The sequence below is a fragment of the Chrysemys picta genome, chromosome 2 (genome assembly GCF_011386835.1).
Source record: "Chrysemys picta bellii isolate R12L10 chromosome 2, ASM1138683v2, whole genome shotgun sequence".
NCBI classification, from domain to species: domain Eukaryota; kingdom Metazoa; phylum Chordata; order Testudines; family Emydidae; genus Chrysemys; species Chrysemys picta.
The window spans coordinates 243,830,923-243,841,144 of NC_088792.1; the positions used below are offsets into that span (position 1 = coordinate 243,830,923).

Genomic DNA, 10,222 nt, shown 5'->3' on the forward strand with positions numbered 1-10,222 from the left:
GGCAATCGATGTTCTGGGATCGATCCCGGAAGTGCTCGCCGTCGACGCCGGTACTCCAGCTCGCCGAGAGGAGTACGCAGCATCGACGGGGGAGCCTTCCTGCCGCGTCAGGACCGCGGTAAGTTCGGACTAAGGTACTTCGAATTCAGCTACGTTATTAACGTAGCTGAATTTGCGTACCTTAGTCCGAAGTGGGGGCTTAGTGGGGACCAGGCCTAAGATGAGGGTTGGAGATCTTCCATTGAAGACACACAAAGGCTAACGCCAGTAGCTTTTCAAATGGTGTAACTTTTTGCAGCCTGCCTGCTTTAACACCTTAAGACATCTAACTCCAGGTGGAAGGGCTTGAATCATATGTCCAAGAGCTGTATCCTCTGCATATCTCTTGTACCTCTAGAGAGTTGATATATCATGAGAATTCTTGGCCATCATTCTCTAATAATCCTTTGTTCATTTCCCTCTCAAAGTTCACATTACTCACTACATGTCTATGTATTTTATTCATTTTTGCAGGTGTTCACATATCAGTTAAGTCAAGATTCAGGAGAGAGGCGAAAAAGGAAACCATTCCTTCTTTTTCTGCATATTTTATGAACTGTATAAGCAAGGCAGCTTCATAAATAAAACATGAAGTCCAACTCTTATCCAACAAAATCTGTTGAGCACAAGTTTCTGACATCTGGAAGTCCAGACTAACTATTAATATAACATAAAACATTTACTTACAGTTGATCTGGAAAAAGAACACAAGCAAGGTCATCTTCTTACTAAAATAATGTTTCTGGTTAAAAGTATTCTATTTGGCACATGAGTTTATCCCAGTGTTTTAGGAGCTTAAGAACAGTTGCTGTTTCCTGATACCTATCATGCTCTGAAGGTCAGTTGTGTCTTAGTACATAATACATCAACCCGAAGAAAACATTGTGTCTTCTAATTGCTTATTTTAAAACCCACTGTGAAAAAACACAGGTTAAACACATTGTCAGAGAGGAGAAAATTGATGTGTTGCTTGGCAAACCAGGATAGCTACAGCCTGAGTGTAAAATCTTCCACAGGGTATGTCATTTAATATCCCTGATAAGTCATTTATCTCATTTGCCAACAGATACCATGATGTGCTGCAATGGAATGTCAGGGAGTTTGATATTTAATTTGAATGAACTGCTATTTTAAAAGGAAAGTTATTGTGATGAATCATTAACTGGTGTTATTAGCATAGGGGTTTATAAACTATATAGTGAATAATAGGAACCTTGATAATTGGTCCACAACGTAATGCATCAGCTGAAAACTTTTTTATTTTTTTTGGTCCACACATTCTAGATCAAAATTATTATGCAAGCCAATAGAAGCCACACACTTTAAATCAAAATTGTTATGGAAGTCAGTTGTATTATTCATAATTTTTCACAAGGATCTGTCTCTGGATTTCTGAGAATATAACTAAGTGGGTTATCTGTCCAAGCAATGAATCTATAGCTCTTTTACCAATGTCTTCGGCTTTTTAAATTCAAATGGCCTGTTTTCAAAGCAAACATTTAGTAACTATTTAGTAACTGTACATCGAGCATATCAAATGTGCATTTGAATTAATGCTAGAAGATGAGTATGTATTTACGTTCCCCCTGCAGTCTCTGATAGAATTGCCCTAACCTACTTAAGAATACAGACAAAGACAGACTGAATGACTTTTTAAAACCAATAGGTGCTGGAATGATTTATGGGATATCATATTCCTTTACCAGATATGGCTACAGAGCTTGCTTCTGAACAAGATATACACCAGATATGTTCATCATAAGATCCTTTAATGCTCTCCCAGGTATGGCCGAGGTTAGCTTAAATAAGGTATTTTACACACAGTGTCACCTAGTAGCTGAACAGCAAAATGCGGGATTAGCATTCCATTACATCTCCCCCTTTAAATTCTACATTCCTACCATTTACAATATTTACACTATTATGCTGTCTTGGAAGTTCAGTACGTATCAGTCTATTAGGTGTCTCTGAATTGTACTGGCTTTCTAATTACATGACCTGAAAGCATAATAACTTGGTCATCTGGCTGTCCATTAGTTGCAACAATTGGCTGTGGTTGGTCCAGAATCCTTGAGTAATTGTCTTCTTGTTCTGCATCTGCCATTTGTAGAGTTTTCTCTTTTGATTGTTTTTTCTGAGGAATAAACAGTAACTGTTGACGATTTCTGCTGAGCTCTTCACTGTCGGTCTCAATCATATATGGTCTGGGCACTACGTTCTTTTTTTTTTTTTTTTTTTGACAGCTGCAGTTGTTCATCCAGTTTGACAGACCTGGCAGTTATCTGAGTGACGTCTGTTATAAAAGTGTTCATAAGCTTGTTTAGCCTTTTTATCCACTTTGATTACTCTTTACATATCTGACCACTTTGGAGATAGATTCTTTTCTGAAGTTGGACCAGTGGTTCTGAATTGTCTTCCCATCAGGAGTTGTGCTGGACTCTATCCAGTAGCTGCAACTGTGTTGATCTGTAACTCAGAAGAGCAAAGAATGGATCTTCCTGCTGTAGGATTTTCTTGGCTGAGTGTCAGCCTCTCCATTTGCTTGCTGGTAATGTGGGGTGCTAGTAGTATGATCCAAATAATATTTCATTTGGAATTACTTAAATTCTGCTGTAGTAATTGTGGCCTGTTGTCCGTCATTAGTTGTTCTAGAATACCAAAACGAATAAAAGTGCACTTCAGTCTCTCAGTAACACTGCAACATGTTATGTCTTTCAAATACATTATTTCTATATACCTGGTAAAATAGACACCAGGAATATAGTTTAACTGGGCCTCAAGTTTATTAAGTAGTATATCTGGGAAACTATCTAGCAATAACTCATCCAGTGTAGCTCATCCACTGTAATCTGTTCCACCTGGTGGAGCGCTGCTATCAGCCCCTTACCTCTCTGTTCCATCTGATGAAGGGCTGCAATCAATTCCCTATCCATTAACCTGGTCCCAGATGTATGGCTGGAACCTCATTACCTTCTCCTTGTATGAGGTTAAGGGTATGGGAAAGAGGAGATTGTCTGTCTCCAGGCTGCACGAGGCATTAAGAACCACAAGCCCATTCCCCATCTTTTTTAGAAGATGTTTTCTCCTAATCCGCTTTCAGGGAACCAGACCTCTTAACTCCACCCTCCCCGCCTCCCCCTCCCCGCTGCCCCCCAGAAAACCACTACTTGTGAGGCTGGATGGAAGGGGGCATTGGTGGTGCTGTTCTTCCATGGCTGTGGGGGTTGGAGGGGAACACTGAAAGTGAGTCCCTCTGTGGCTAAATCTACACTACGAGCTCTGTGTGTGTATGATTCCCCTGCTTGGGTACACATATGTGTGCTAGCTTGAAATAGCAGTGTAGTCATTGTAGCACTGCTATGAGCAGCGAAAGCATGGCTGGGCCAAGTACATACACACCGGTTTCAGGTAGGTTTGTACTTTACACAGCTCAGCTATGCCTCTGCTGCCACTACCAGTGATACCGCAGTGACACTGCTATTTATACTCATGCTAGCTTGATGAGAACTAGCATGAGCACACACGCAGGGGAATCATACCTTACCATGTATTGTAGACTTGGCCTATGTTACTAGTTGAGTTTCACAGGCTTGGAAGTTCAGATACTGCCCGATCATTGCTTTCCATTTCATTATTTGACCCTGTCTTGCAGATTGGGTGGGGTGGGGAGAATGAATAGACTGTGTGACTTTGAATTTTTTTCCATTTCATTTATTCCCCCTGATACGTTTTTGAATGGAAAGCGAGCATATGGGGAACACTGATTCAATATTAGCACATAGCAATAAAATGTTCTCTAAATTCAAAATGAGTGGTTGACAAAATCCTATTCAGTTATGTCAGATGCATCCAACTGTGACCCTGCTGTATTACTGACTTATTATGGTTTTATACTGACTTGTGGGCATATTCTGTCCCAGCTGCATGAAACTTTTGCCATCTTCACTTCTGTTACTCTAGTTAAAAATATATATGTGCTTACAAATTAATTTTAGATCTAAATTTGGAAATGGAAACTGCATTTGCCTTACAGCACTGAGTTAAATACATCTCAGAAAGAGAAAGAATTTAGCATCAGAGTTGGCATACGGCGTATTGTGGATCACTGATCCTCACAATGATAGGTTTGGAAATGGTGACAAGAAAACTCTTGGCTTTCATTTTTCAGAAAAAGTTAATACCTTGCCCTAGTCCAGGGATCAGCAACTTTGGTACGCAGCTCGCCAGGGTAAGCCCCCTGGCGGGCCAGGCCGGTTTGTTTACCTACCGCATCCACAGGTTCAGCGATCGCGGCTCCCACTGCCTGCGGTTCGCCGCTCCAGGCCAATGGGGTAGCGGGAAGCGGTGGCCACCACATCCCTCGGCCCACACCGCGTCCCGCAGCTCAAAGTGGCGAACCGCGGCCAGCAGGAGCCGCGATCAGCCGAACCTGCAGACACAGCAGGTAAACAAACCGAGCCACGTGCCAAAGGTTGCCGATCCCTGCCCTAGTCCTTGCAAAGATAGGCTTGAAAAAATAACTGCTCAGTAGGTTTGAAAGTTTGTCACTCTGATTGTTCCTAATGGTCAGGAGTTATTTCTGTGATGCACTACAACAAACGAAACACTGGCCCTGAGGCTGTGATTTTGTGGGAGACCCCAAATAAATTGGTGGGGGAAATAACAGGTTTATGCTGATGAGGCTGGCTCCTGCTAGTTCCCTTCCAGCTGGCTGCCTACAGCTAAGCCAGCTTCTCTGCTGGGCTTGGGCCCAGATTTTTAAAAGACATTTAAGCATCGTTTTGCTCAATGTTGCAACACCTAACTGACTTACGAGACTAAGGCTCCTTTTCAAAAGTGACTTAGTCCCAGATCCTCAAAGTTACTGAGACATCTAACTCCAATTGAAGTCAATGATTGCAATGGGCATTTACTGCCTGAATACTTTGGAGGATCTGGCCCCAAGTGCCTAAGTCATGTTTGAAAGAAACATAGGCTTGTGAAAGCGGTGGAATGGTCCCACTATTGTGGGGAACCTTCCTGGCTTATACACTACCCCGGTGAAGTGAGCTAGCGAAAGGATCCGAGTCCTCACTCCCACTTCCTTTACCCAGAGGCCTGCCTGACCTCAAGCGCTCCCCTTCCACGCTGTGTGGCAGAGTCCTCGTAACCCCAACAAGGCTGGGCCCAGGATTCCTGGGGGCCTCAACCCCCAACCTTGTTGTGGTCACTTAGGGCAGGGGCTAGGGTGTCCCCACTCCAGCATGCTCTCTCTGCACTGGATGCTTCCCTGACCCATTGATCATTACATACAGTTAAAAGAAAATACAATTTATTAAACAGCAATCAATTGAAAAAAATAAGGAAAAAATGGGAAAGGTTAAAAGAAAACCCGTCACCCCACTCTGTGGCACAGGGACATCACAACCAGCATCTCTGGAATGTAAGGGAAGTTCAGTCTGTTCCTCACAAGTCCCAGGCCTCCTTCTCAGGCCCTGGCTGTGCCTCAGGGATGCTGTGGGTCGGACACTTGCTCTGGCGGTGGCCACACGCTGTCAGGCTCTAGGTGGCAAGACCCTTCTTCCCAGCGTCGCCTCCGCCCCGTTGGGGTTATGATCTCCCTCCAAGTCTGGCCTGCCAGGCGCCTTGGCTAGGGTCGTCTCCCTGTGCTGGGCCCGCTGCCCAGGGTCCCCCTCGCTCTCCCCAGTTGTTCACCGCACCCGACTCTGGAATGCTCCAGCTTCTCTGCCTCAGCTCCAGCTCCACTCTGCCTCGGCACGGCTGCTGCTGCTGCTCTGCCTCCAGTTCCTTGTGATGCTTCTCTGGACCCTCTGGCTCTAGTTGCTGTAGCTCTGCTCCCAGGACAGATCTGCTCTCTGGGCTACTTCTGTGACTCTGCTCCCAGCACTGACCTGCTTCTGGGCTGTTTTTCTGGCCCCTCTGGGTAGCACAGCTCTGCTCTCCCGCTCAGCTTGGGCCCCTGCTTTCTCCTTAGCTCGGCCCCACTCTGTCTCACCCAGGCAATTCCAGCTCACATGGACGATGAGACCACCTTGGCCTCCTGACTCCTTGATTAGCCTGCCTGCCCTGTCAATCAGGCTGGCCTGGAGCATTGGTCCCCATTGTTCCTGGGGACTGTCAGTCTCAGGGTCCTGATTTCCCATTGACCCTTCCCCTTTCTTTTGTTACTGGGAGCTAGCCACCCAAAACACCCCACTGAGTTTTAGACCCCTTACACTTGCAACCCTGAATTGAGCATTACCTAAATATCTTTAAAAATCTGAGCCCTAATCATTTTTCAAAACAGGACTTAGGCTCCTAAGTCACTTAGGTGCTTCTGAAAATTATAGTCTTAATCTTCCCCTGTTCATTTCATGAAATGGAATAGGACCCACTAGAAGGAAGTTTGCAATGGCTGCAGAAATGGTCAATATTCACTGGGATAATTAAATACTTAATGTTGTAGAGCACCTCACAAGTGTTCAGAGTCCACAATCTGCACAATAACCTTCTAAATACCCTCCCTCCCACTGCCCCTCATAAAACTTATTTAAAGTGATAGCGTCTGTGCACAGCCCCAAACCAAGCAACCCATTTCTCTTCCAGCAATGAGCTGATAGTTGCTTAGAGCTGACCTCCTCCACCATTCCTTTTATGCAGAATGAGCACGTACGTCCAAAAGAATCCCACAGATCACAATAGACAGGACAGAGTCGCTTATGTTTAGCGGGTCACCAGAAATTTTGCAGGTACTCAACTAACATGGTGATAGTGATACCTTAGACAGAAAGATAGATCCACCCCAGGGTGCCAAGGCAGGGTCTGATCAAACATGTACTCAGTGTAGTGTGCTGGATCCAGGTTCAGTCACGCATCAACTTATCAAGCTTGTAGCCTGTACCAAAAGTAATGTGTTTGCCAGGAGGATCACCTTCCCCCCCCCCCCAGTGCAATTGAACTACTGAGTTTCAGTTTGTTCTTTCAAGCAATCCAAGCGACATGTCCTAGTATAGAATGCTGACCATCCACTTGAAGGAAAATAGTTTTTCCTCATTGCCAGGTCAATCCTCTCTATTCAGATAGCTAATGCAAGAGTTCAGTTACTTTTGTGAATTTGTTCAGTAACATTCCTTTGCTAGGAGTCTTTTATAGTAATAATATTACTTCAATGGGTCTTAAGATCATTAGTTAACACACACCCATACATTGTTGATGAATATCACATCTATCTCTAGCTTCTCTCTGTCTTATCTAGGCTCACATCTCTTTCTGTTTTCCCAGTATCTCTTCCTAGATGCCCTGCCATGTCGTCATATTAAACATTGCTAAAAATGAGCTCCTTACATTTCCTACTAAACACCCTGTGCTTTTCTGTTGATGATGATGGTAATACCATAACCATCCCTGTCAGTGCACAGGCTTGGGTTCATTTTGGCTTTTCCATTTCTCCTCCCTACACATCTAGGCTGTCCTCAAATCCTGCTGCATATAAAAAGTCTGCTCATTTCTCCCTATGCCTTCAGCTAAAGTATTTGTTTGAGCTTTGGTTATCACTCATCTTCATGACTGTGCCCTCCTCCTCTGTGGCCTCCCTGTTTCTCATTTCCATCCAGTCCACTCACCATTTACATCTATGTGCCACCAGACTGTCCCAAACCACTGGGGCAAGACAGTTTCCTGTTACATACCCATGCCTAGATTTGGGCACCCTCCTTGCAGTAAGAAGCAGTGTTTTATTAATTCCACTAATACATTTGCCTGAGAGTTTGCAGTAGCACCACTAACAGTATCTCAGGAGCATCTCCGGGAAATGTCTGAACTAAAGGAAAATCTCTATTAGCTATTAACAGTATTGGTTCTATTGCATTCAATTAATCCGTTCTTTCTGATTTCACTCAGCAGAGATCAGTGATGCACATATACCATAGCTACTTCATTACAGACAGGGCCGGCTCCAGGCGCCAGCCTGGCAAGCAGGTGCTTGGGGTGGCCGCTCCGGAGAGGGGCAGCACGTCCAGGTATTCGGTGGCAATTCGGGGGATGGTCCCTCACTCCCGCTGGGAGCAAAGGACCTCCCGCTGAATTGCCGCTGCAGATCGCGATCGCGGCTTTTTTTTTTTTTTTTTTTTGGCTGCTTGGGGCAGCCAAAACCCTGGAGCCGGCCCTGATTACAGAGTTAGTTTTCCCTCTAAAAAATCAATATTAAGTTTACTGTTGTTTGATTTTATTTGTTTAAGGTACAGAAAGGGAGGGAAAAGTATAATGTAATCATAGATTAGATTTAAACCAACTGTTTGTTTATATGTATATAAAATGTGTATATGTGTGTGTGTCTGTATTCATGTATGTGCACGTATGTATGTGCCTGTGTATATAAAATCAGTTTTAAGACATTGAGCTGTGTCATTGAGCAACTGTGGCAGATTTATATATAAAAATGATCCTTTATTCAAAAAAAGATTTAAAAAAGAGATGTTTAGCAAAATATATTAAAATACAAATTGCCACAGCTGAAATTAATGAATTCTCTATTATCTGAATTATAAATGAGCAGAAATGCTTATAATCCAAAATCATAGCCAGGCTTCTGCCTGCTTCTGTAGTTCCTCCAGCTGTACCATATTTCTATTCAGGGCCGGCTCCAGGCACCAGCTTGCCAAGCAGGTGCTTGGGGTGGCCACTCTGGAGAGGGGCGGCACGTCCAGCTATTCAGCGGCAATTCGGCAGCCGGTCCCTCACTCCCACTTGGAGTGAAGGACCTTCCGCCGAATTGCCGCCGCAGATCACGATCGTGGCTTTTTTTTTTTTTTTTTTTGCGCCGCTTGGGGCGGCAAAAACCTTGGAGCTGGCCCTGTTTCTATTCCTGTTCAATACAGACCATTTTCTATGCAAAGATTATGCAAAGTTCCTCACCCAAAAGAGTTCAAGCTGCTTCTTCATTCATAAAGGAAAACAATCAAACAATTAACCTCATACCAAACCATAACAAAGCATTTACTGATATGTGATACAGCTTGAGTAGAAAATCCTTCTATTCACTTGCTTGAATAAAAGTAATTCTTAAGACACATTTTTTCATCTAAGCAATTACAAACAAAAACTAAATAGCTACTTGACTTCTCACCTGCATTTCCTAGAAAATAGCAGGCCAGGGTTCACATACCATTCCCAGCTGCAAAAGCTCCGGTGGCTGAAAATGCAGCTATTATTGGGAGCTTCCACTGCAAGGAAAATAGCCAGCTTGGGCAATGGTGTTTTCTCTCTCACTGGTATTCCTGTGACACAATCAAACATGTAATCAGCTTCAATGAGAGTACACTAAGGTACCTTTATGATATTATCAATATGTTGTTTGGATTACCCAGTACAATAAATATTATTCACTTAAATACTTGCTTTTCCTAGATGATCCCATAAATAACTGCACTGATAATTAAACTCCTCCCCATAGGAGTACAGACACAAAAGTAGAATGGAAGCAGAGGTGCAGAGAGAGGAAGTGATGGAACTAAGGTCATAGAACAGGTCAGTAGCAGAGCCAGAGAGAGAACTGACTTCTCCCCATCCCAGTGTTCTATCCACTGAACCATGCTGGCTGCCACAGGGCAAAAACAGGGGTGGGGAAGAATAAAACAATAGAAACCCATTCATACACATACATTCAGTACTAGTAATAATCTGTTTACCATTTATCTCTTCCACTTGATCTAAGACCCTATTGGACTCCATAACTACCACAAGCCCTTCAAGCCCAATAAATACTACCCTGCTAGCTAACAAGATATTTCCAGTACATTAAATCCTTTACCTAAAAATACTGGTCAAAGACAAGCTATGGAAACACTAAGTAGGATTCTAAAGCATTACCTGGGGTTTTAGCTGTTTGATTCCTAGTAGTGTTAAAGTCATACAGCCTAAATCAACTGCAGCACTTTCCAAAAGGATTGTTAATCATCTGTTTTAACTGGAGAAAAGTTAGCAATGCGTTTGAACTCAACAGTATACAAGGAATTATGTCACAAGCGTGGGAATGTGACACCAATGCGTGACCCAGGAAAAAGGGGGAAGTTGGTTTCATGAACAAACACTTCTAGTTATGTACAAATATCTTGTAAGTAGTACGAAAGAGAAAGGAAATGGATCATTAAAGCACAGTCCCTGGCAGTTTTAATGAGGTCTTGGTAACTCTCTTTAAAAAAAAATG

At 43.4% G+C, this 10,222-nt stretch overlaps 1 long non-coding RNA gene across 1 annotated transcript; it reads right to left on the bottom strand.

Moving 5' to 3' along the window:
- Positions 1–574: 574 nt before the first annotated feature.
- On the bottom strand, positions 575–10,009 carry LOC122172974 (uncharacterized). Its single transcript, XR_010598922.1, has 3 exons — positions 9,886–10,009; positions 9,143–9,293; positions 575–2,687 (listed from the first exon to the last, which is right to left on the bottom strand). It is a non-coding gene; the product is annotated as an uncharacterized LOC122172974 (long non-coding RNA).
- Between the last annotated feature and the right edge of the window lie 213 nt (positions 10,010–10,222).